Genomic DNA, 27,471 nt, shown 5'->3' on the forward strand with positions numbered 1-27,471 from the left:
GCTGCAAAAATATGGCTTAGCGCGAGAGCCTATGCACAGAGTGTTTTTTTGTAATATAAATAAACTTGGGGGGAATAAATTCGAGCAAATAGAAATAAAATTATCACCGATGTTTAAAAAGCACCTCGTATAGCAAAGAACCGTACCATCGATCTATAAAAGATTCATTACTGATGTCGCTGAGCTGCCCCTATAAACGCGAGAGCTATTGGAGTTGCTACAGTCGAAGCATGCCGGTTATTTCGACGGCATGAGGATTGTTAACCTGCACTACGGCCCGATGTGTTTGCACCGGTACAATGCAATGATTGTATGCTTTTTTTTTCAACTACACTGGTAAGGCCCCCCAGTCAGTATTTGGCAATGCCTGTAGCATGCACTCCGACACACTTTTATTCTTCTGTAAGTTTTCTGCTCATGCTCAGAATACCCTGTGAGCAATGCACGTAGGTAAACGTACACTTTAGCACAGACTTATGGAGTTAAAAAAGAAGCTAGAGAACGATTTAAGAAATGCACTATGAGCGGCGTGGATGAGAGAGGAAGAGAGCGGCGTGGATGAGAGAGGAAACAGGGATAGCCGATATTCTAGTTGACAGTAGGAGAGAAAAAATATTCAGCTGGGCAGGCCGTGTAGTGCATAGGGCAGATAACCGGTGGATCATTGGAGTTACAGAATCGCTGCCGAGGGAAGGGAAGCGCAGTCGATGATGGCAGAAAATCAGGTAAGGTGATGAGATGAAACCAAAAAGTTTGCAGGCACGAGGTAGAATCAGGTAGCGCAACACAGGGGTTATTGGAGATCGCTAAGGCAGGACTTCAGTGAAGTCCGGCAGTGAGCATAACAGTAGGCTGATGATGATGATCAACCTTTACTCATGGTATGGTACCCTCTATTTTTCGGTTTCTTCCGCATTGGAGTGTGGCCACAGTGTTCGGTAAATGAATCAGCGACATCGCGGTTGCCATCAGAACGTCAGTGCAACATGGCTACGTGCTTGGTGATTTATTTATTTATTTAATTATTTATTTATTTACTTATTTGTTATACCTCACGTGACCCATATGTGATTGAGTAAGAGGGACGAACCGGGATATCATAAAGAAATGCAAAACATGCAGCGCAAAAAAGGGAAAGGGAAAATATCGCACAGGGATCAGATTATAGAGCAGTAACAGACAAAAGTGCAATGTAAACAAAAATTATAATTGAAGAAGCGTAGGAATGCAGCACAAATGGCAGATAGAGGTCTAAAGGGGAAAAAAAGCAGGGCTTTAAAAAATCACTATAGCCAAAAACACAATATTATATTTAAGACAAGGATATTTAACGCCACGATGTCATTTGTAAGTACTCGCGTAGCTGATAAGGAAATGATCGATGTTTCCATATGGATGCAGTAATATCGGGAAGATCATTCCAAAGAACAATGGCACGTGGAAGGATGAATTGCAGGCTTGTGCTCTTCAGTGTATGCGCTTGATGCTGTACTGGTTATTTAAACTGCGCGAAGTGCGTGAGGGCACTTCAAGTGGTAATGGAGGTGGCCGGATGCTGTGGCGATATTTATGAAATAAGCGTAAAGAGTGACGGAACGACGAATATAGGATGGTTCAAGAGAAATGTCAAACTCAATTTGTTTGATGCTCAAATGGTGACTCTATAGTTACGTCTGATAAACCGAGTGGCTCTACTTTGTAACGATTCTGGCAGGTTTATTAAGTAGTTTTGATGTGGGGACCATGTCGAGGCTGCGTGTTATAGTTGAGGTCGCACAAGTGTTAGGTAGGCCAGTTTTGTCACATTCTTAGGGAAACTCCGCAAGTTGCGGCGCAAATACCCTAGTGTCCTGGAAGCTTTGGCACAAATGGCATTGATATGCGTGGTTTGCGAAAGATTACGTCTGAGATGAATACCTAAATACTTGCATGAAGCTGCCTCAGGCACTACCGTGCTATCTATGAGATAGGAGGAGTTAGAATTGGTGCGTTAGCGGCTGAAAGAAATAACCTTGCATTTATTCGAGTCAAGTATCATTTGCCAGTTATTACACCAGCCGGAAATGATGTTAAGGTCCCTTTCTAGGGCGATATGATCATCCATGGAATTAATGGAGAGGTAAAGGACGCAGCCGTCAGCAAATAATCGTAAGCGAGCAGATATGCTAGCAGGCTGGTCGTTATTGTGTTCTTACGTAGTAGTGACGGTGAAGAAAGCAGCAAAACTGAGAATTACTAAACTATAGCGTTTTATTGGGCGAACTTTGTCAAAACAGGCAACACTCAAAGAACGGCGACAGCGGCGAACATAGTTGGCGATCGTCGAAAATCTCATCTGCCGGTCAAGTGCTTCGTCTTTTATACACGAGTCATCGAAGGTCCCAGAGTGATCCGTGGTGCCCGCGCGTCTTCCAGAAAGTTATACACCATTCGCGCATGCAGTCAGATTACATAAGCTTCGGTGACAACAGAGCCAGCAGTAACATTCGAGAAACTTCCGATACATGCAGGAGCGTCCCGCGCTGAGCGACAAAGATTCGTTAGACGGTGAAAAGCACTCACCGTAAGCAAAATATAAACATGTCCTAGTGTCAGCATATGAGAAAGAATAAAGGCGCAAGAATGCTGCCTTGAGGTACACGTGTAGGAGTACGTCACAGAGTGATCAAGTAAAATTGTGATCTGTAGTAAACTGTCGTAAACTGTTGGCGGAATGAAAGAAAGTTACGAAGCCATGACACTGTAGAAGGTTTATAAAAAATTGCAGCACACTCAGCTTTTGTGGTTGAGAGTTCAATATCCACATGTATATAATACCTGGTCGACCGGCTGAAACCCGTTCGAGAAATACTGTGAACGAGCCAGTGGTGACAAGAAGCACCCGAAATTATTACAGAACTTTACCTAATTTCTTGGCGAGCTGCAATGTGTTACAGTAGTGTGTATGTCTGAGATGGTAAACGTTCACTGAAAGTGGAGTAACAAAAGTTTCTGGTTGAATTGTTTGGATGCTGTCTACGTGTAATAAGAAGTAACAAAATACAACATATAAATATAACCTGCCGTACGCTATTCCCGACCTTGCAACGTTATTTACATATGCCTAGAGAGAGTTCAACGAATGCAGCGATGCAGTATTTTTATGCAAAAGAAATCTATAGCAAAAGAAATTGTGCAGTGGGCCTGTGTGACACTGCAGTATCACAATGCGTTTTTTTAGAGCAGATCTTTCTTACCCATTGTAGCCATTATAATTCCAATCACCTGTAAATAAACCACATAATTTAAAATGTTGCCCGTATATGACTTGTCCGTTGAAACTACGGCCGCACGTAATACTTTCGGGCAGTTCTAAGAAATTTTTACAACAGCAGCTATTCAGCCACCCAAAACATTTACATCAACAAAACATTAGCCATAAGCTCCACGCATCCGAACATATGTTTCGCTAGATCAGGTCTTGGTGGCATTCATACTTTTACCAGGCTAGCGGAAGAAACGCCTGTGGCGTGTTCTGTGACTCTTCATTGTAATGGGACCTTCGCGCTACATCCTGTCGGTTAGCACCATAAAGTCTGCGTTTTTCGTAAAACCCCTGCAACTTTCCGTATCATTTGCATATGTACTTTACTAGTAGTGACCTAATTAGTCAACACACCTGGAACTTCACCTAGATATTATTCATAGCCTGTTCCTAAATCTAAACTCATTTAAACAAATTGCGCTGTTTTGTTCACCGAGGCCACTGGATAACCTACTAGGAAGGTAGCATGCAGAGTGAAAGAAATCAAGGGTTTAGTAATTTCTTACAATGCTTCCAGCAAACCAGTCACGCTAACGTTTCCCACGCAATGCACCTAAGAAGGCCTTCATTTTCACAAAGTATAAACATGGTATAATGTAGAGTTATCAAGGGACATTTACAAGCAAACGAAAGAACATATGATTAAGAATTTCGCTGCCAGGCTACAGTGGTGCACACACATACTTTTAAGTTTGCACAGAAATTCGTAAAAAAAAAATTGCTCCATATCTGCTTAATTTGATATTGCCGCTCTTTGGCGTTCTGCTAGAGAAACGACCTCAACTCTGCGTGGCTGGTGCGACGCACTCATAACGCTCAGGAGAGCTTGCATACCCAATTTCTTGCAAAGGATGCACTTTATTTACTTACTTGAAATGTTTCCCACTCATCTGCGTTTACATGGACTTGACGTTTAGGAAAGTTAAACAAGGTGCCTCATTCATATCAGCGAGGATGCCGGGAGGAGCCCATATACTACGTCGAAAAAGCAAAGCACCGAAATGTTCATTAGGTGTTTGTTACACGCCCATATGAGCCAGAAACGTTTAGCTTTCGCGATATATCGCACGTGAGATGGACCCCAGTTTGACTCTTTATAAAATGTAGAAGTCACAGATTTATCTCGGAACATTGTGAAACGCATTTGAAAATGGCAGCGTGACACTTTCTAACGCTTGGTTAAAGAATTTCGCGCAAAATCGGTACGAGATTCACAGAAATTCAAATTCGAAAACAGATTTGTCTAAGTGATCAGCCCCGTTTTTCAAAGTTGGATCTTGACAAAATTTATCATTATGCTAGGGCAGCGCACTCAATGTTGTGCCCCTTGAGCAATGATCTCTTAACGCTCTTTATTACACTGCTATACGCTCCTGGATACCGGCACACGCAATTTAATGAAAAAGTCCCAATGAACCCACGCACTTCAAACTTTTCCGAAAAATTGCTCATACTATGCCTTATTTTTGCTAAATACAAATAAGGTGAGTTGTTTAGTTCACGAAGGGAGAGTGAGAAAAGAGAGAGGAAGCAAGACGGAGAAAACGCAGGCAGGTCAACCAGACGAGCGTCCGGTTTGCTAACCTGCATTGTGGGCAATAGAAAGGGGGAATAGAAAGACAAAAAGAGAATACCATAGGGAAAGAAACGCGAATTGTTGGGCCAGTTGATTCATGTTTAAAGCGGGGAAAAAATACCATAAACCAAAACGCAGAACCAGAAAGAGGCACACACACACACACACACACACACACACACACACACACACACACACACACACACACACACACACACACACACACACACACACACACACACACACACACACACACACACACACACACACACACACACACACACACACACACACACACACACACACACACACACACACACACACACACACACACACACACACACACACACACACACACACACACACACACACACGCACGCACGCACACACACACACACACAAACACAAACACAAACACAAACACAAACACAAACACAAACACGCGCACGCACACGCACACGCACACGCACACGCACATACACATACACACACACACGCACACACACGCGCGCACACACACACACACACGCACACACGCACACACACACACGCACACACACACACACACACGCACACGCACACACGCACACACACAGTCGCCGAACTTACCACTGATTTACTGAAAGGCGCACGGACTTTTAAACATCGTTTCTCCTGCGCAAGCGCACATCAAAGACGAATCGAACACATTGAAGATGTCATACAAACCACGATAAAAAGAGCCACTCTTTCTCTTTGAGAAACACAGATGGATCTCTCATGCAAACCTGCTCGTTCTTTTTGATGTGAAACACTTCAAGCAGTTCGCGCTTGTGCTTTGATTTCCTACTGCCGATGATGCCAGTCTGGTGAAACAAAGGCCTGAAGCAGTTACAATCTTACACATGCAAACGCAGGTTGCTCCCCGTGCCCGATCGAAGCGTGTAGTCGTGTTCTCTGAGGCGTTCATTTCTACACTGCCTCGTCTGGCCGACAGATACTTTTCCACAAGGCGCAGAAATTACATAAACCTCCCCCGCAGCGTACTTAAGTGAAGTCTGTTTGGTGCTGGGTTTTGCAGGCTGAATCTCATTCACAACCGGAGATGCGGGTGCAGAGGCTGGAAAGCTTGCGTGGAGCTCAAAACATCAAGTTAATAAAAATTTTGGGGAGACTCTGTTAAACCTGTGAGAAATGTTATGGAAGGAGAAGATAGCCTCAATGTTTCTTGTCTGTTCTAACTGGCGATCTGAATTGATTTCTCCATTTTTTCTTGCCAATGTTTCACCGATAGTCAAATTAAGTACAGGCGACGGAAAACAGGAAAACAACTACAAACTTCATATGGCGCACGAAACTACAAAAAAAAAGGAGGAAACGAGGGTGTTTATAATTATTTCCAACACTTCAAATTTGGCCAAGATCGTGCTAGTTTCGAAACAAATTAAGCTCTGAATATCGTCTATGTTCACTCATTTTGGAGTTGATGGCTTGTAGAGCTGTTTTAAGACTGGAATAAACATTGCAGTTAACAGTAGCTCAACGCTTTCAAACACTTGTCTAATAAATTGTTTTCAAAGACAGTGTATTATCTACACCAATTTTTAGGAGTCTGCATAGAAACCGCGTCAAATTGGTTGCGATAGTAATTAATTTCCTAGGCCATAATCGCTCGCAACACTTTCAAGTTTGCCTACGCACAACTCGCTACGTGCACATTATTCTTCTCAAATGAGATGTATTCTTTAGTACATAGTTCTCTCAGAACAAACTGAAATAACCGTATAACCACCTTGCGAAAGGAATCGTTCTACAAAGGCTGTATGCAATCCACACGCATTTAGATTTGTATACAACTTTCTCAGAGCATCATTTCTGTGTTCGCTAAATGTTATTTTGGTGGAAATTCTAATTTCTGCTAGGGCAGCGTGCTCAGTATAACGCCGCTCGTAGAATACACTCTTAAGTCTCCTGGAGGAGTTGCATACATAATTTATTGCAAAAGTCACAATTAACCTAGACACTCAGAAATTTTTCTACATATTACTTATGCTTTCACCATACCCTCCTCCTCCAGTTTCTGCCCCATAGTTTTGCGCGCGCCCTCCTCCCCCGCTTTTCTCTTCGCACTCTCTTCGCTATCGCAGACCATCCGCAGTTGCCCTCCGCGTTCGCTTTCTTTTGCTGTGCTTGTTCGCTCGGTTACGTCGACGCTCAATGCAGGAACGGGCGCATAAGAGCTGCGTTCTAAAACAAAATGCTTCATGTGCAACAATTCTCGTGAAATTACAATCGTCACCTTGTGCAACAGGAACATCCCAAGTATGTCTCTGTTGTAGTACATCGGTGCTATCCACAATCAAGAGAAAAAGCATACGCCAGGCGTTGACTGGACCACTAAGTTGATTGCAGCAGTTATTGGAAGTATACATGAGAACACAATTGGGGGAGGGGAGGTGGTTTGTCACCACTAGAGGTAAGGCTCAGGAAAACTGCTTTAGCCGATGATCATGACTCCATGGATTGAACTCAACTTGTGTTGTAGAGAGCGAGGTTATTTTCTGAAAAATATTTTCGAAATAGTTATTCCACAAAGCTTGTATTCAAGTGCGCACAGATAGTGAAATTTTGTGTTTAATCTTTCTTTAATTCCAAGAGATGTCTAGATGTCAGTACAGGAACTTGTCCTGTTTTAATTCTTAGGGTTTCATGATAAGAAATGGTCGTAGGATGGAATCCCGGCCGCAGTGCCCGCATTTCGATGAAGGCGAAATTCAAAAACGCACGTGTACTTATATTTAGGTGCACGGTAAAGGACCCCAAATAGTGAAAATAAATCCGCAGTCTCGGAATACGGCGCGCATTGTAATCAGACCGTGGTTCTTGCACGTAAAACCCCGTAATTATATTTTTATCGGTGACGAACTTTACAGCGGAACTCATACGCTTTACTATAACATAAACGTAACATTAGTATGTACAAGACTAAAGCTGAAAAGTGTGCTGATGCAGTGAAAGAAAAAAATAATAAAGCCACGAAGCTCCGTATCCGAGCTAATTATAAGATTAACATGAAAAGCTTTGTAACAATTGTCCGATATGTTAGCTACACGCCACGACAACTGACCAAGAGGAAGAATATTTTTTTTACACTTTCAATCGGTATCGTCAAATAATCAGCTGAAAAACACAGTGAATGCAATTTAATAACTGATCGAGGATGAACGTTTCAGTCACGCACTTTCCATGCCGTTCGCATGAAGAGCCATGCATACCTGCCATGCATAGTCGTATAAATGAGTGCTTGGGGGGGCGAAGAGGCTAACCTTACTTCAATGTTCTCATTCCATCTCTGCCTGTACAAGATGTGTCTATTCGTTTACTATCTAGCACTGACGGCGCTGTGCCTATCTTGATGCCCCCACCACACCGCCCACCTTTTTTTCTCCAGTCACTTTAACTTTCGTGCGAGCTTCATCATGTTTTTTGTTGCTGTCGGCCTCTCTCCTGTCTAGCGCTAAAGTTACCAAGGGGCTGAGAAACTTCCCCCATAAATCATACTGATTACGCTTTCAGGCGTCATGGGTCGCAGCAAGCCCGTGAAAAAGTAAATACCCCAAACAAGTTATGAATGTATTCGTCTAGCTCCAATAGGATCGTCTCAGGATGTAGCTTAGAGTTGCTAGTACCGCCTGTGTTCCAACTTGACGTATCGCTGCATCCACTAACGATGGAAGCATTGGCTGATAGCCACACTTTCCTTTTCTTTGGTTCTCGCTCCATGTAAGCCGCTCGGCCTGACGGCGAGATACTACCGCCCTCGGTCAGTCCTGTGGCGTTAGCGTCCTTTGGCTCCCCCCCCCCCCTTTTTTTTTTTCTTCTGCATCTATGAACAGAAAATACACGAGTGTCCTGCAAAGATAACACTTTTATTGCAGGTATGGCGATGTCCTCCAGAAAGCTCAGCAGTATGCCATCCAACTCATACGGCGTACGAGTAGGCGCGCTGAAAGTCCACGCTTATCCACCTAGGTTGTTAGTTTTCTCGGTGTCCCAATGCCTGTTGCCCAGCAACAGTTTGCGGAAAGCAGATCGTTTTGAGCTTTGGGGGCTTATATGTAGTGGGCAATATATTCTGTTTACCGTTGGAGATAGGCCCGTGACCTAAGATGCTATGAATAAAAACAAGATAATGCTTGCATTGCAAAGGTCCTAACAGAAAAGAAGAGTATATTAAAAAGAAAAGCTAAAAGAACCAGGCATTAAGGTGTAGTAGGAGGAACGCAAGGAAACAGGTAATATAACAGTTTTAACATGCATTCCAGGTACAATAAATAAAGCGACAATTTAAAAACACAATAGCAAGTCTGTCGAAATATAACGTCAATGTTGGCACTTCATTTGCCCTTCCACGACCAGATGAAAATTTCTAGTTTTTTGCGCGGCAAGGAGGCTGTGCAAAACTGCAAAGAAGAGAAGGGTGGAGAAAGTAGAAAGAGTAACGAAGGCAAACAAAGTCGCAGCTTCTTTAGGTGTAGGCTGACTCAGACTGCCAGTGCATTAGAGATAATTTTGAACCTTGTGCACCGCTATAATGCTGTTTGATAATAGACGATCATCCATTTGTGCTAATGCGTAGGAAAGCAACTGCTCTTATTCATCGAATCCCAGACAGCTGTTATTCTTGACACAATAGTAGATAACAACCGCCATACTGTCGGCCCCTCCAAAGGGAGTGTAGAATGCTTTTGTAAACGCAACTCCATTCCACAGCCTACACAGGCGAGTGGCCTCGTGACGAAGAAGTTCGGCTGGAGGTCAACGCTGTTAGTGACGATTTCAGAGCGTGCACTCTTTGGTGCTAGTGAAACTTGGGCGATTCCAATAATCTAGTTATAACGATGCGCATTGCGACAAAATCGACTAGCAAAGTCCATCCTTTATGTATGATTGTAATGCACCGACTCTTTGAATCTGATGTTCTACCTGTTTCATCTGCAAATCAATTGCCTTAGGAAGATGGAATGTAACGTGAAACACATAATCTTTCGCGTAAGTTTAAACCCACCCTGTGGGATAATTCCTTTTGTTGACTTCATATATAGAGAGAAAGGGGCCTACGGAATATACTCTCGGAACTCTCAGATCTGACACTCACTTCTTTTGAATGCGGATGAGATGTGTAAACAATGATCAAAATGAACTCCCATAAAAAGTTAAAGAGATTTTCGGGGTTTGAGGCACCAAAACCACTACATCATCAGAAGGCACACCATAGTGGGGGGCTCTAGATTAATTCTGACCACTTGGCACCCTTTCACGTGCACCCATTACGCGGTACACGGACGTTGTCCCCATTACGCCCCTATAGAAATGCCGCCACCACGGCTGGGATTTGATCCTTTGCATTCGGGCTTAGCAGTGCAACACCAAAGCCATTACGGCAGCACAGCAGATGAGCTCACGCATCTTCTAAAAATTTGTTTGCGCAGGTGGTTCTCGACACACTAATATTACTCACACTGACCCCTCTCTTAAAATATTTATAGATATTACTCGTATACGGTAAACTAATGTGCGCGAAGAAACACAGGCTAGCAAAATGAAGTGGCAAGATCTTGCGCCATATTGGCCACTTTAAGGCGCATGCCATATTAACCTGAACACACTTGTCTGCATTCTTTCATGTTTTCTATTTTACAGTATAATGTCGCTTAAGCTGTCCCAACCGTAAATTTGGCTGTAGAGGCTGGTCACTAACTTGGTCCCCTTTGATATTTCGACCTCATTACTTTCCACACGAGAAATCTGTCTACACACAGGCCCAATTACGTTTTTCGCTGTCGCACAAAGCAGTCAGGTGGATAGCAAAGCAGACTAGACTGTTGCAAAATGCACGGGTAATTGACGCGCATAATTGTCTCACCACACGTTTGTCGACGTGTATAGCTGAACCTTATTTTTTCATTCCATTCTTCGTAGACGCATGCCACTCTCAGGTGGATGACATATTTCCATTTTATAAATCTTTCCTCGCCTTGAAGAACCAATTTGTTACGTTTACATGTAGGCCTAGAGACCAGACGTATTACTTTAGGGCAATGTCAACAGCTCAGAAAGGGGATGCTTAAATTTTGTTTTATTTAGCTTTTCTTAGAGATAATTTGGTGTGAGTATGTATTTGGTGCGATATGCTGATTTACACATGACATCCACGCATAATTGCTGATGTGGTATTGATGAGATACAGAACTCTAGCCGTTTACAAACCTGCTGTCACTCTTCTTTTTTTTTTACATTTCTTAAACTGTTGGTTTATACAAAGAAAACCGCATTCCTCGGATCCACATTGCTTTGAGCTGCGCACTGTTCTTGAGTAAATGCATTGATTTGGGGAAGGAATAGAATTGATAAACTACAATAAAAAGCGAGTACGAAAGCCAGAATAAATGAACTGTGTAATTCGCTCCATAAAAAAAAAAACACTTCGGTTTGTCGCTGATATTACCCTGCTGCTACTGCGGCTGCTAGAATCACGTTCCTATCTCTCTCTTTTTTCTATGATTATCCTTCCTTCATTACTACTGCACTACGCCGAAAGGACTGGCTTTGATGCTAGGGAAGTACACGATAAAATGTTTTCAAGCTCTCTCGTTTTTTTCTTGTAGTATCTTATTGAAGCAAAAAGAAGCTCGCACTGTATATAACTATAGATGGCGTTCCATCGTGAATACTGAAGCGTGTGCGCGCTAAATGACGCAAACAAGAGATTGGTTCTTTTGCGTGCACTACTTTTACGTAAGGTCTCTGTAAACGCGTGCAGTGCTCTAGAAACGGAAAGTGTCTACTAGCCAGTATAAGGGGGCGTATAGTTTGCAGCGACGCCAGCACAGAGGTCTTATTCGTTGATGGCTCTTGAGCTAAGTAGTTACGGTAACCAGCCGCTCAACGGCTCGGGAGGAGGCGCGAACAACCTAGCGGTTGTAACGCTGTCGTAGTTACAATTTCTTTTCAGATAAGAAGAGGGTGGCTGCAGTGCCTCACTCACTGCACAAAATTATTGGCGCGAAGTGTAGGAGACATGACAGTAGCGGGTTTCCCCTGGGGAGACGACGCCTCTGAGCAATCAGGCTAAGAGCAGGCTAGGCAGCCGAGTGACACGCGAAATGCTGATGGGATCCTGATGGAGGCCCGTAACTACGGGGCTGGCACCTGTTTTGCGCAGGTTCCTGACAACCTCACGTGACCTATTCGCTTATTTTCTACGTGGAATGCACAACTTCCGGCATTGGTTCAAGGTAGGTGCATCATTGATCATATCTTATGTTTTTACAACCTCCGCAGATAATGTTTTTGTGTGTGTAGATATCTTTTTACGCGGTTTCGCTCGCCTATTGCAGCCCGGATACGCAAGCTATCGGTTCTGATTAAAAGAAGACAACGAACACCGTGCTTTACTGAGCCAGGATGAAACATTGAAAATGTAATACCTCAAGGAACATATTCTCATTCATCAAAATACAGTTAGAAATCTCTGCACGACCTGCTTATTTTGTGGAAAAGCAGAAGCATGAAAGCGTTCAAAGCAACATAGATATGTGGAGTTCATGTGGTATAAGCGTTGAATAAGACGCAATATTTTGACACCCGAAATTGAAAGCCAACGGGACACAGGTGCTAACAATAGTAGGATTTGTATGGGGAGCATGAATCTGTGATAGAACCGAAATGTAAAAGTAATTTTTAAAAAAGCCGAACACAAGCAACCATATTATTGGGCTGCTGTACAACAAAACAGATAGCTTGTCTATGCAGAGTACGCTAACCAACCATTACAAATTGACTCAACAAGTGTGGCTTCCATGTTTTGTTTTCGTTTTCTTCCATTCTAAAACTAAATTTTGTTTTCGTGCATGCTGACTGCGGCATTTTTGTGCGCATTCATTGCTATGTTAACAGGTTCATCGTTCTAGGCGTTTCTTTTATGTTCCTTTTCTCTGGTTTTATTCTTGTCATGATATAGCTGACTCTTTACAATATTACTGATGGACTTAGTGTTGAACTAGGGTCAATACTATAGATGTCCTTACTACTATTGGGTAGATCATGCCGCTGTTCAAAGCAATAGTTAAGGTTTGTGTAATTGGTTTAGTTTGTTAGGTCACTAACACCTTGCACAAATTTCCCCGACGTTCGCGGTTAGCGCGAAAGTGAACGCGGCTCCATGCAATATGGTACGCTGAGCCATACTACAAGATTTCATACTAGATTCAGTATGAATTTAGAAGTAACAAATACTGATATAAACACTTTATAATGTGGTGCTTCGTAATCCTTTATGGGGGACACAACGTATCATATATGCTGTGCTGTTTGATGCCTGAAAATGCTGACTGAAGTGTCAGATATACTTGTTTTAAAAACAATAGCTACATTTTGATACGCTGCAGCAAATTTTCAGCTGTGGCAAGTCTAACGAACGAATTATTATTAATTAGTTCAGTTATTAGCCTTAAAACTAAAAACAACTAGTTTTTCTTTTTTTGCTGCATATGTACTCTCCAGGGCCATAAATGAATGCCTACAATTTAGTCAAATTTTCGTTGATAGGCAATTGTTTTTAAGCATTTATTGGGTTACATACCGAAAATGCTGTATTTGCCGGGCAAGTAATTCACTTACCATATTAGGCAACGGCATGTTCAAAAATAGGCCATGGAATAATTTAAGTCATAACCATTCCACCCCTATATTTCTCAAAAGTGAGCGCTCCTGCTAAATGTGCATTTATGCACAAGAATGGCCCGCAAGCCGTACGTCAGATAATCTCAGAGGTGGGATGCTTTCTGAAACTCCTCAAAACCTATCACAGTCACAAAACTATTGAATGTGAGGACGCTAATTACGGGTGCGCAAGGGAAACAACCAAACTGGCTCAGTAGTTCAGTGGCTAATTGGAATGACGGACTGAGCACCGTCCAATCCCACATCCCAGGGCTCTATTGATCTGATGCATAGTATCACGCGTTTCGCCAAGGCCGGGTTGATGTTGGTGCAGTTCAAAGTCGGTTTACGCACTTTATTAGGTATTTGTATTTTCACAGGCATCTCATAACAGCGCCAGTCACACAGTCACACATTTCCACGTACAATGATCCGCGTTTATATATAACAGTGAGTTTTCAGATCAGTGAATTGTCATTCTGCATCAACCTAGATCTACTGCATGAAGTAGTAGTAGCAGCCTGAAGGCCCTAAGGAAAAAAATGGGAGCAAAATCCCACGATAGAGAATACTAATGCCCCCCCAAAATATATATTTGTATATATTTCTGAGTGGTAGCACAGGCTAACACTTCCAAGGTTAGTTCTAGTAGATCAAAATTAATTCCCAAGAAAGGGAATAGGAAAACGGTGCTGGCGGTTACTCAGTTGGTAAGATCATCGGGCGCGTAATGTAAAGACGTGGGTCCGTATTATAGCTGCGGCAAGTTGTTTTTTCATCCACTTTAATTTCCAATAATTTTCATTTCTTTAATCCAATTAGTATGAAGAACTAATTTCACATATGTTGTCCTTGGTGTCTTGGTTGGCCTCTTACGATGTGACAATGTACAGGGTGTTTCAGCTGACTTTAGCCAGAGTTTAAAAATATGCCGATGCACTCTAAGACGACAAGACCAAATGCATTTCGCTTAATTTTGTATTTTGTGCGTCACGCTATTTTTGCATTTTTTGCATGCCTATGGTACCATCAAAATATTATGTCCGCACGCAAAGACTATCATCTTCAAAGATCATACTCGCGTAAGCACTCATACCCCCGTGGGCAAGCAAAAAAATGCAATGGCTCATAGCCCCGTAAGGAAGATACTACAAGCATTCGGCAAAGTGTAGTGAACAGTGCTTACATTCTTTGGAATCACAGAACAACATACAGAACAGCACGTCGAAAACTGTCCTCGGCTGCCTCGGAGAAAACTAGTTGGGTAGTGTTGAATATGAGTTGCGATGGGGAGGCTATGCCTGGTTAGTACTCCGAACGAGCAGCTCGCTTACGAAGCGCAACGGCGCGAAATTAGGACCAGCATACCACGACGGCATGCCGCACACACCACCGACCATCGTGCTCGACCGCAAGGGGCAGGCCAGACGGGACGACAGGTGTCGCGAGTCGGAGAATGCAGCAGAGAAACGTAAAAAAGTATATTCGATGTCGAAATTAAATGTCGAAAGCTCCATGGCTACTCATCTTGCGTGGGTTAGTTGCGATGACGCTATACCCCTCTGGTCGTTGTCGCTGATTTCAATGTGGGTGTGTCGGGACCGAAAATGGAGTGGTTTACGCGTATCGTGTTGGAGATATGTCGCTTGCGATGCCACACCGAGCCGGCCCAGCCGACCACCCAGCGCCGTACGTGGACTGATTTGACATTATCAAATAATGTGTATGCAGTTGCGAGTGTGCCGATAAGTGTATATCATAACGACTACGAAGCCACTGTCACCATCGTTACTAAGTGCCAACGAGAAATGAAGTGCCGTCTTTACCACAAGTTTTCTAACCGCGATGTTTACAGCTACGCTTGGCCAACTACCTTAGCAGGGCTGGATGGCTTCGAATTTCTTTTTTTTTTTCCTGCATTCAGCTTAATTACATAATTAGCCTTAGTTAATAAATCAAAAATGTTTTTTCCGAGCGTGAAAGAAGGCCCCGAATACCCGTATATTCTTTGAGTGGCCAATCGAGCGACAATGCTGCGTGTACTCGCAGGCTTCTTTCACGCTCGGAAAAACCCTTTTGTGTCGCATCTATTGGGCAACAGAAAGGTGTATCTGCAGCTTTTCACGTTGCTCTGCAATTTTATCATTGACCCTTTTCATCTCACTGTAACATTTGAGAAGTTTAATAATTCATTATGACTAATTGTGTAATTAGGCGGAATGAAATTTAAAAAAAAATTATCTGAGTATCTCCGAGCGACTTCAAAGAACATTACCTTGGTTTTGTCCGATACGTAACATTCGCATATTTTTAAATCTTCGTGCAGCATAGTTGGCGCACGCTGCATATTTTAGTCATATCATTGGAATCCAACAAATAATGACGCCAAGAACTGCACAGGGGAAATTATCAGCTGTTGCCAATTTAAAAATAACCGAGAAAATTTTGGCACATACACTTAAGACTGCTTACGTGAGAAGAATGAGAAAGCATTATACTGCTTGTAAACCTCGTAACACCATGAACCGGCTCATTTTACACACTCGAGACGTAGCTCTACCTCCACACCATTAAATACGCCGTCACGTGCCCAATGACGTACGAACTGGGTTACACCTTTCGTGAGCCAGATGGCTGCGACGTGACGTATGCAATGACGCATACACCATAAACACAGCTTTGGTCAAAAAGACCCGTGACGCCACCGTGGCGTCGAGGAAGCGCACTCATCTCGCACGCCGGGGGCCCGCGTTAAATTCTAAATCTAAACAAAATTTGCAAAAGTTTCTTTTATAAATATACTTTGTCTGCAGGAACGACCTTAACGAATTCCACGAGAGTCCGAGCATTTTTTGCGTGTTTTTTTCTTCTTGCGCCGTCAGCCATTTTTGGTACCATCTCTCGGTCCCACCGTCTGCGACGGATTTTCGGCTCAATTGGGCATATAATGCTTTCGCATTAGCACATGGAAATGAAAGTGGATGAAAAAACTGGCCGCAGGGGGAACACGGACCCATGGCTTCGCACTGCGCGTGCGATGCACTTAGGAATTCGTCAACCGCGGCGCCGCATTTCCATGTACTTCCTGGTGTACTTATGCTTATCTACTAGAATTAGAATCCGTCTCACGAATGAGGCAGCTTTGATAGTTTCGGTTAGCGTGTGTGGATTTATTCGCTTGTTGCCTTCGCCCAAAAAGTTGACGTAGACGTGACATCTGCGGCAGAGAGGACGTTGCACATCCACCGCCAAGGCTTTGAGTGGTGGCGCTGGCTAGCATTGCCAGGGATAGTTCTAGAAGATAAAGATAAATGCCCCGGAAAGTAGACGTGAAAACAGCGCTGCGTTAGCACAATTGATAAAAGCATCGCACGTGTTATGCAAAGACGGGGGTTCGTATCGCACCTGCGGCTAGTTGTTTCTTTACCCGCTTTGATTACTATTTATTTATATCATCTATTTAACTCAGAACTGCTGATAACTTCCCCTATGCTGTCCTTGGAGCGAGTGTTTGTTAGCGTTTTACGGTATAGCGAATAGAACTCAGGCCTCCAGGTTTCCTTACTTCTCCAATATATATATATATATATATATATATATATATATATATATATATATATATATATATATATATATATATATATATATATATATATAGGGGTTTTCTTCAAAGTTCAGCACTATATATATATATATATATATATATATATATATATATATATATATATATATATATATATATATATATATATATATATATAGGGGTTTTCTTCAAAGTTCAGCACGCAGGACCCGACGTAGCATACGCAGGAAAGAGACGACGAACTTTTTGGAAGCCTTCTTTTACTTAACGTTTTCGGCTGGTGGACCAGCCTTCGTCTGTACTCTGACGAAGGCTGGTCCACCAGCCGAAAACGTTAAGTAAAAGAAGGCTTCCAAAAAGTTCGTCGTCTCTTTCCTGCGTATATATATATATATATATATATATATATATATATATATATATATATATAGATGTTAATATATGTGCCAATTACGAATTACAAATAATTTCCCCTATGCTCTCCTTCATGTCGTCATTCGCTTACTATGATTTGACTATATTTTACTTTTGCTATTCGGCCACCTCATAAAATAAGGGCATTTTAGTTCCTTTTTTTTCTTGCAATCTCACTCTCCAATTAAAGCCAACTGGAAAATAAGGGAGCCCTGTCTACCAAATCATGGCGAAGCGCATAGAGAATACAACGCTGTGGGCGTCAGTGGAGAGTGGCAAACACTACTCGCGAAAGCCGTTGCCATTGGTCTATCTGAAACTAATGCCACGCCATCGCAAACGGAGCGCCTCCGAGAATTGGATTCGCCTGCCAACTGGTCTGAGTGGGCATTCGCCGCCGCTGTGCGCCGTGGATGTCCGCTCGTCACCAGAGGGAAAGTGCAATTAGGGCGTCGCTGAGCGCCCTAAATCACGAGCGAAGCGCGCCAGTAAACTCCGCCACGCTACATCCCCTTGGCGTTATTGTGTGCGGCCGCATTTCCCACTATGCACTACGGGGACTCACTCGCAAACTGAAACTCCGGCCTTCACGTTTTTTTCTTCTTTTCTTCTTTTTGTTATATCCATGCACGAAACCTGGAACTACTTGGGCTGGTGGATCTGTCAAATTAAGCTGTTTAGCAGAATCGTTGTGTTGACGTCGTAACACTGTAGCCGAAAATTGGCACTTTCGACATGTAAGCCGGATGAGATGCTTCATTTGAAGAGCGAACAGTGTTTCGAGAGCTAAAATAAGTATTCACAGCAAATGACCCTAATGGCAACCTCGGGTCATATTGTAACGATTGATAATCAAAGTATTTTTTGAAACCGCAGTTTGTTGCTGCTGAAGTGGATACATAAATCGACAGACGTATTTCAGGGACCATCGCATTATTAGGTCACATAGTCGCAACTAACCCTGTCCTGTCGTAAACTTTGAGCTGATTAGCATTATTAGGGTACTTCACACACTTTCCGACCTCTCTATTTCTGTCTGTGGGTGTATCTAGCCGTATTCCAGTCAATTTCGTTCAGTGCGTTTTCTACGGTCTATTGATTTGGGACACCGAGCTACTGCGATGACGGAACCGTGTTCGTAACCAGTCGTCAGGCCAACTTTGGTCACGGGTATGTGACATTGGGCATGTAACACTCATGGGTTAACCCTTTTCAATTCAACTCGTGTTACTTTGTGTGCATCAGTGCCTATGTGCTGGCTTTCAACGAATCTCTTTCAACCCAAATTGAGTCATTGAGTATCGGGAGCTAGCATTTCGCCGCATTAAATGAATATCTTTTGATGTCGATTTGAGTCGCTGGTTTTGCGCCACCGCTTATATGTAATTCTTGAATGAGCCCCTCTTACACAAACTCAGGTCACTGGCTATGCGTGACGGTGCTTGGGCCTCAAAGTATACGTGCCGCTCTTTAATGAATCTCTGTCGCACCAACTTGGGTCGGGCTCGGGGTTGAATCCTGGCCACGCCGACCGTACTTCAATGGGGGCGAATTGCAAAAAAGCCCAGGTGCCGTGCATTCGGTGAGCGTTAAAGGACCCCAGCTGGTCGAAATGAATCCATACACTGGTAGCGTGCACCAGGAGTCCCCGACGGACGTGGTAGGCATGGCACTCTCGAACCAAGGGGCGCGTTGGGGGGCGGCCCTGCTCAGCAATGACCTCGCTGATCGGCTGTGTGCCGTCCTGAATGCCCAGGAATCCGCCCGTGTCCAAGGACTCGAGGCCTTTGCATAGGCTGGGGTGCTTAAGGCCCCACCCCCTCCAAATTGCCGGACATTTAGAATAACGTTTTCACTCACTCCCCCACTGTTTCGTGCTTCATAATTGTGGTTTTCGCACCTAAAACCCCACCAAAAAGAAAAAAAACAACAACTTGGCTCACTGTGTATTTGTATCGGCGTATTCGCCGCTTTTCAATGAAAAATAACGAAGGAAGCCCGTTATTTCGACTTGGGTCACTAGCTACGAGAAAATGGTTACTCGCCGCTCTTCAATGAATCTCTGTGGCACCTGTGGACGAAGCTCTTTGCCCGACGCTCAATTGAAAATATTGATGTGAGGTAAACTGGCATTGCGCACCTGCTGCAACCATGTGACGGGACAGTTACAGAAAGAGTGGGGTAAAACATGCCAGAACATTAGCTGATTTTCGGTGACGCAAACCAAAACCACAACGATGCTAGTAACATATGACAATCAATCAGGCCCCGGCCCGCTTGTTGTAAGAACTTTAAGCCAAGCGCGAGTCTCCTGTCACACAAAAAATCATACATAAGTTTACTAGCAAAGACTGAGTAGTCATAGTCGGCGTTGGGGGAATATGTCTGCCGAAGTAGCTGCGAACGAATCGACAATGGACGGCTTCTGTTACGTTACATGTATTGGTATTAATAGAATTCCACACCGTAGAATCCAACTCTATCGCGGTCCTTCTAGTGCGCAGAACAATTATATAGCTATTTAATTTTTGGAAACCTCATAAGATGTTACAAGCACTTCGACATAGCTGGTTTGAATAATGTTCAAAATAATTCTAGATAGCCTAGATATACTTGATGCATCGTTGACCGGAAGCGCCAAAACACACAACGAAGAAATAATGAGACACAACGAATGCTGATTGGAAATATATTTCATTTCCGCAAGGAATAAATGCATGAAAAAAAGCTTTAAGAGTTGAGGAAACAAAGGGGCCGTGAAATATTGCACTAAAATCACGCGCCGTCAAGAAATGAAATTTCACACGCTAACAGTGGCACTGAAGGTTACCTGTTACCTCACGCAAGTGTAAGTGCATTTTTTATAAAGAAAGCTGCCGCTATCTCCCTAGTTTGCGAGTCCCTATTGTGGCACAAATCTAAAGTGCACGACAACTCCTGAACACACCCAGAGGGACACTTTTCTGAGTTTGCCTTCGATGTCTGTCAGCGTGTGAAATTTAATTTCCTGACGACACGTGTTTCTAGTTCAATTTTCGCTTCCCTTTTGTTTCCTCCTTTCTTCATGTTTTTGTCACGTGTTTATTCCGCGTCTGAATGAAAGTTCGTTCTATTGTGCGCTTCTTGTGTCTCCTTCTTTCTTCGTTGTGTGTGTTTGCCCTTCCGCTCAACCATGAATATGTACTCACTGGCCGGTTAATCCCCTCTCCTGCATATACTTGATTGTCTGGTGACGGCTGTTCGTAGCAGTTAGATTGCCGTAATTCACTTCGGGCTGGAGCTGGAAACAGGCTCGGCTGCTAACGCATGGAGGCAGAAAGCGCCGCAAACAAGCTTCTTGACGTCTGTGTAAAAGTGAAGATGCACGAGGATGTTAGTTTAGTTATCTGAGATAGTGCCTATTCAATTCCGGCTAATTTATGGCGAAACATTCTTTTCAAGCCTGGAGACTTCTGCAATAATTCGCAGCTGAATAACCTCCGCAAGCACTTTGGGAGGCAGTAAATTGTGCCTAATTTGCAAGTGAGCACGTAATGCGCCCGCCATAATTAAACTGAGAAGTATAAAACATGCTGTCACTATTTTAAACCGTTTCTTGCACACACTAGTGCGGCGTTTTCACGCTCCTTGATAGTGCATCCGAAAGGCATTTTGAGGCGTTTCGATAAGGGAAACAAAATGCGAACTGATTACTCAAACCTATGAATTCTGTTAACGTGCGAAAATAATCACTTTAATTACAGAGACACATATAGAGAGCGCTATGTAAAGCGGCATTAGTAAATGCATAATAAATGGCGAAAATATAAAATGAATTTTTTTGTTGTTGTCAGGAAGGTAAGCCTTTTTGCGAGCGGAGACACTATAATATATGTGATATAATGTAATGACATAATGTATAATGTAATATAATGTGACACTATAATATATGCTTGCCCGACGTTACGTGGAAGTCCCCGGGCCAGCACACTGCGTCACCATGGATTTTCAATGTCAGCGCACTATTCACGTGTCTGACTGTTCAGAGTTTCGTAGCGCGTTGTTCGGCAATGGCATTGCGCTGCTTAGGTCGAGGTTGAGGGTTCGTTACCGGCCACTGCGGCCGCATTGCGATGGGGGTGGAGCCAGGGAGAAAAACGAAGAGGGAAAGGTACGGAGGTTAACCAAGGACGTGCCCTGTTGGCTACCCTACATTCTCGCAGGGGAAAGGGAAATACGAAAACATTCATGTGCTTAGATTTAGCTGCCCGGTATGAAACTCCATGCCACCGGAATATAATCCGGAGACTTCTATTACGGAGTGCATCATAATCAGATCGTGGTTTTGACCCGTAAAGCTAGCGTATTTGTTTTCCTTTATACGTCATTGTGTGTTCACTGGTGAAGGGTTCGCAGAAGGCGCAGATTTTGCTGTCTAATGATAAATAATATTACAATACTAAAATATAACAACTTATACGCCTATTAATCACAGGCTTGATATTTTTAGATGATTAAATAGGATTCCTATTGGACCATGGGCATCGTGCTCTTAGATTAGCATTGGTGATGCCTCTATTGCTAAGCTTGTCGCATCGAACATCGATGTCTTTACCCTGCAGCGGGTCACTATAATATAGTTCTTAATGATTAAAGATTTTCTCGAAGGAATCTTTCTCTCCCCCATAATAAACGATCCTGCAGGTTTTCTGGCAAAAACAAACACACTAAATCGTTCATTAACCACAAAAAAGCAGTAGCGACATGCATGAAAGATGAGCAGCCACGTAGAATACATGGCTATCTCCTCCCCCCCCCCCCCACCCCCACACACACAGATTACCGTAGGGTCCAAAATCAATTTCTGAAGCCTCGGGATATGGAGGAAACCTGAATATATCCTAGCAAACGTAAACACTAGACTGCCCTCTATGGTGCGCATTGGTATGAGAGAACAATACGTCACTACGAGTTGCCGAGGCCACCCCCATCAGATGTCCTCTCATGCCGCTATGTCGAGACACCCGGCCACAGCGACCATCGGCTGCAGCTAGTAGCCCACACGGCAAGATATTGGGCCATATATCAGGTCATCATGGGTCACGTTTCTTTGGTGTGATGTTTCTTTCTAGCCGCTTCCTTCCTATAAATGTCTGCGCGGCCACCTGACAAACGACCTCGAAAGAGGACGCGTTTAGCAGGCATACAAAGAATACCCTGAACAAATATAGGCTTGTGCCGTTCCACTGGGGCATCTCGGGCTGCATGAGCTTTGTGTACGAGAGCACTGGAAGACCCGTGAGAAATGACAGCTTTGAACTGCCGTTCCTTGCGTCGTACGTACAGCTTATGAGCCCCGCGGCGTGCCCCTGCCTTTGGACAGCAGCCCGTTTGCTTCGGAATGTATGTGATCTACAGACACTATTTTCCGACTTCTTCCTGTCAGCCATCCAAACTTAATGCAAAAGTGAAGTGACTATGCAAATACTCTGCTTTTTATTCCTTCATGATTTGCTATCAACCTGGATGTTTTATTCGCTGAATGATTTCCTATAACCTGCGAGGTAGCCAGGTACACAGAAACTATTTGAGAACTCTCTATTTCTTGAAATCGGACCTTACTTAAAGTATTTCATCTATTGCTACAGTATCGATGTTTTATAGATGAAATTTTTAAAACGATAATGCTTTTATTTTCAAGTATTTTTTCAACGTTACATTAAAGAATGATGAGCACTCTCAAATAGGGTCTCGAACGTGTGTATCGTTAACTATGAAAAATGAAGTTCAGCTACCATCTTTCACAGTTGATAGAAACGTTTGATTGTCAGCTATGCCTTCTGTAACTTCTGTTATTATGCGCAGCCGTTAAGACATGTCTCTGTATCATTGGATGTACAGGGATTTCTGCTCTGTACTTTCACGTGTAATTGCCAAAGCCATTATATCGTCAAAACGTTTTACTGGCTTTTCACCGGTGTTTTCATAAAAAAATATTGATTGAGTGGTTTTGCCTTGAAAAAATGTGGTACCTTAACTGAACTTCGCAGAAATAGTTATTTCAATCTGATTGAAATGAAAAGTTCTTCAATTTGCAGTAAACGGAAGTAAATACGGTTATATCTCCATTGTGTGTGAATTCTTGTATTTGATCTTGTTAATGAGACTGACGCTTTTCATGGCATATTGCAAATCATTGCGCAAGCATCTTTTTCCTGTTTTATCTATATAAAGTTGCGAGTGACAATCTTTTTCTAGACGCCCCTTCTCTACTGTCTCTATAACAGCCTTTAAAAAGATGCTGTAATGTTTTAAGCTAACTTTTATTACAGCAAAGCAGTTAACTTCTAGTGCGAGATTGAAGTGTCCAGCTGACCCAAGAAACGTCAGCTGGACAAAGGGTTTGGTTTGTGTTTCCACCCAACAGAATTAGGCTTTCTTGTATATTCGAATAACAATGCGACGCTATAGCGTTTGCAGGTTGTATGTAAGTGGTACTTTACAAATTTTCTGACACATTTTACTTTAAGACATTCACTTACATAAAAACGCACTTGCACTACGTGGAGGACCTTCGAGAATGGGGATGTACGCTGAACTAACAGTATCGCCACGCAACGGCAGCGGCTATACTCAGACAGGCCTCAAATCGCATATAGATCGAAAAGGGCTCTGTCTTTCATTTTCCGTGTAACATATTTATGTTTTGTTGTATATTCGTATAACAATCCGAAGCTACCATGTCTGCAGCTTGTGTGTATGTCGCACGTTACGCATTTTCTGACGCAAATAACTTTTAAATATTCATTTACTTAAGTAAGGTACTCACGCATGGCGGATGGCTTAGCTGAATAAGGATGCACGCTGCGCTTCCGCACACATGCGTGCGTGCGTGACGTAGTGCGTTGCTTGTGGTGATGGTGGTGCATGTGTAACGAAGCCTAACGTACACACCAGTTTCGCTGTACAGGTCGGTTCGCTGTAAGAGGGAACACGCAAGCGCGTGGCTCCTGCTCAGCACAGCGCCATGTCCGGGAAGCGGAGACAACCAAGCGCATGCGCGAAACGGCACAGCGCTTGGTAACCCCCCTGTTGCTTCGCCTGCTCGCGGCGTGCGGCTGTGCAATCACACGTCTTGTGGTGCTGTTGCGATGAACGCCATCTTCACTTGCCAGCCATCCGGATGCAAGAGCATAGAAATGATGGACAGACAGACATACAGCCAAACAACAAACTTTATTTAATCGTGAGGAGCTACTGTAAAGACCTGTTACAGGCGAGATGAAGCGCTGTTTTTGTGGAGGAAGCTTCGTGTTCGGACGTTATCGCATGACAGATCGAAACACATTCACTTCGTGGATGGAGCGTGGCGATTGACTCAACGAAACGAGTAACACCGTAGTTTGTTTTTGGCACCGTTACGCGCGGCATGTTTCAGTGATGTCTGGATACGACGGCGCACTCAGTCTGTTGAGTTGTTGAAAGATACAAAACCCTGTGTAAAACTACCATTGGCGAATCAGGTAACCTGAACATGTATATAGTCATTCGAATGTATCCCTCTTCCGAAACGATAGAGAGGGAGTGACACTAACGTATATATGCGAATACATGCAGAAGAATTTGCAGTTACGGACGGTGTTGTGGATATGCTGCCGTGATCGGAATGCTCGCACGAGATGGAGTGCAGCGCCAATCCTTTGTCCTGTCCAAAAATACAGTTCTCCAAAGCATAGCTCTGCCCCTAATTATTCGCACCCAACGTAACTTCAGTAGAAATTAGTGCACTCATGTGCATTCTAAGTCGCACGGGTGGCAGCGCACGCAAATAAATAGTTCTCCTTGGAGGGGAGCCTCTTGACGCGCGATTACACGGCAGGGTGACCACACGCAAGCAACGCCAAGGGCTATTTTAGTTGCTGAAGACGCGCGGCGTGCGCCACCTCTGCTCCGTGTCACGCATGTGCTTGGTTTTCATCGCTTCGTTTACATGGCGCTACGTGGACCATGAGCCCCGAGCTCGCGTGTTCCCTCCAGCAATGGACCGACCTGTACATCCTCTTTCAGAGAGTTGAATGGAGGCGGATATTTCTTTTCCATTTCTGTTCCAAATGGCTGACCTTTGTGTGGTAGTGAACAGCCTAATACCTGCACGGGTTACTTCGCGTTTGTTTTATCCATAAAGTTGGCATCACGTGTTCAGATGTCCACCGAAAGCTACGTCGCCTATATACAAGACGTGCTGGCACTCTGCCGCGAGGTGGAGTCTGAAATGCCGGAGTCTGAAAAAGTCGGGCGTGTCTTAAAAGGTAGCGCCGATGACGACTTCAATTTACGCATTTGTAAGGACTGTAAGGATGACATTTATAAGGATGACATTATCGCGGAGTGCAAGCGTTTCGAGCAAATGAAAAGCCGTCGTATCCATCAGTCATTGGCGCGGCTTCCTAATACGGCTGCAACATCGTCTTGTGAATCCCGATAGGACTCTCCTTCGCCGCAGCAGTAGCCTTCAGAGCAGCTGACGAAGATCGTGCGCCGTGAGCCGGAAGCCATGCGTCCCTCAACTATGTACCCCGCACCTGCACAAGATGTTACAAAGGGGAAACCCCATGCACAAATGTACGTACAACTATTTACATGGGGAAAGCTAGCGGTAATCGCGCAGGCTGCTACAAATGTCACGGCTCCAGGAGACAGCCTACCACTTCATCTTCCTCTTCCTGTTGCACGCATGGTCCTGCCCGTAACACCATGCACTGTAACAATACTTAGCGTTGAAAAGAAGCTGGCCACATCTGCAATAAAATAATTAATACATATGCCAGACCCAACAGATTCATAAAACAAAGTTATTTATTGGCAAGGCCAGAAAAATCAACATTCGCTAGGTAAAAAAAAATTACAAGACTGAAAACCTAATTATTACTTCGTTCTCAAACGCTAACACCCTTTGCCGTCAGTATTACTGTTTGGTGCTAAGGGCTTCAAAAACAGAACGGTAAACACTTCCTTTTCCTCGTATAAATATTAAACACAAAACATAAACAAATAGGCATGCATATGCGACCTGCTTTGCGTCCCAATTTAAACGTTCTCATTCGGGTAACTTAGGTTACAAAAAATTCTGTTGTTTCTTTTTTTTGTTGGCATTTTAAAAGTTTCCTTCACCGTCAACAACCAATATTCTATTTACTCATTACTATCATGCCTCCTAACGCTCTCAACAGCCCAGCATATTTGATGCCACCCATGGCTTTTCAGATATCGCATTTCTTAAACACCTTGCAGGTCAAGATGGCCTAAGTAACTTAGAGCGCGGGCACCAAGCTAAACCCGCTACTTCATCTGGGTTGCATTAAAGAAATTGCATTACGGAAATGTGTATGGCCAGTGACATTTCAGACAGACCAAATACCTTATACATTACACAAAACTTTATAGCCAATGACAATAACTTCTTACTGTCGTTACATATACTGGTTTCGTACTTCAATTTAACATGCAGGGGCCATATAACGTAAAACTATTCCATTCTGACTTCATTCCAATCTCACGATGTCGAATTACGTAAGTGCAGACGCAGGCCGTTATGTAAACAACGATGCGGGGACCAGCATCGTTGTTTGAACTGCCTACTCAAACGCTTTCCTCGTTTGAAGGAGGCAAATCTGGTTGAACGCAGGGAAACGCAAGGACAAGGGAAGCCACATTATGTGTACAGTCGCTAAGAAGCACCAACAAGCCCACATAGCCACCCTTGCACGAGGTAACTTTTGTTTGCTTTGACAGAAAGTAGCATTGACTACCTTGACAGACGTTTCATAACTAATAAGAGGCCAGAAGCATGAAAAAAGTGAACGAGTTGACTGTGGGCCTCGGCTAGCGCAGTGAAAGTAGACATTCAGGGGA

At 43.5% G+C, this 27,471-nt stretch overlaps 1 long non-coding RNA gene across 1 annotated transcript in view; it reads left to right on the plus strand.

The window, feature by feature from the left end:
• LOC139057477 (uncharacterized) overlaps positions 1–27,471 on the plus strand; it is a 346,740-nt gene that overhangs the window by 59,939 nt on the left and 259,330 nt on the right. The window contains exon 2 of the long non-coding RNA XR_011512816.1: positions 12,085–12,157. This is a non-coding gene — a long non-coding RNA (uncharacterized lncRNA). The remainder of the gene's footprint in view (positions 1–12,084; positions 12,158–27,471) is intronic.

The sequence above is a fragment of the Dermacentor albipictus genome, chromosome 3 (genome assembly GCF_038994185.2).
Source record: "Dermacentor albipictus isolate Rhodes 1998 colony chromosome 3, USDA_Dalb.pri_finalv2, whole genome shotgun sequence".
NCBI classification, from domain to species: Eukaryota; Metazoa; Arthropoda; class Arachnida; order Ixodida; family Ixodidae; genus Dermacentor; species Dermacentor albipictus.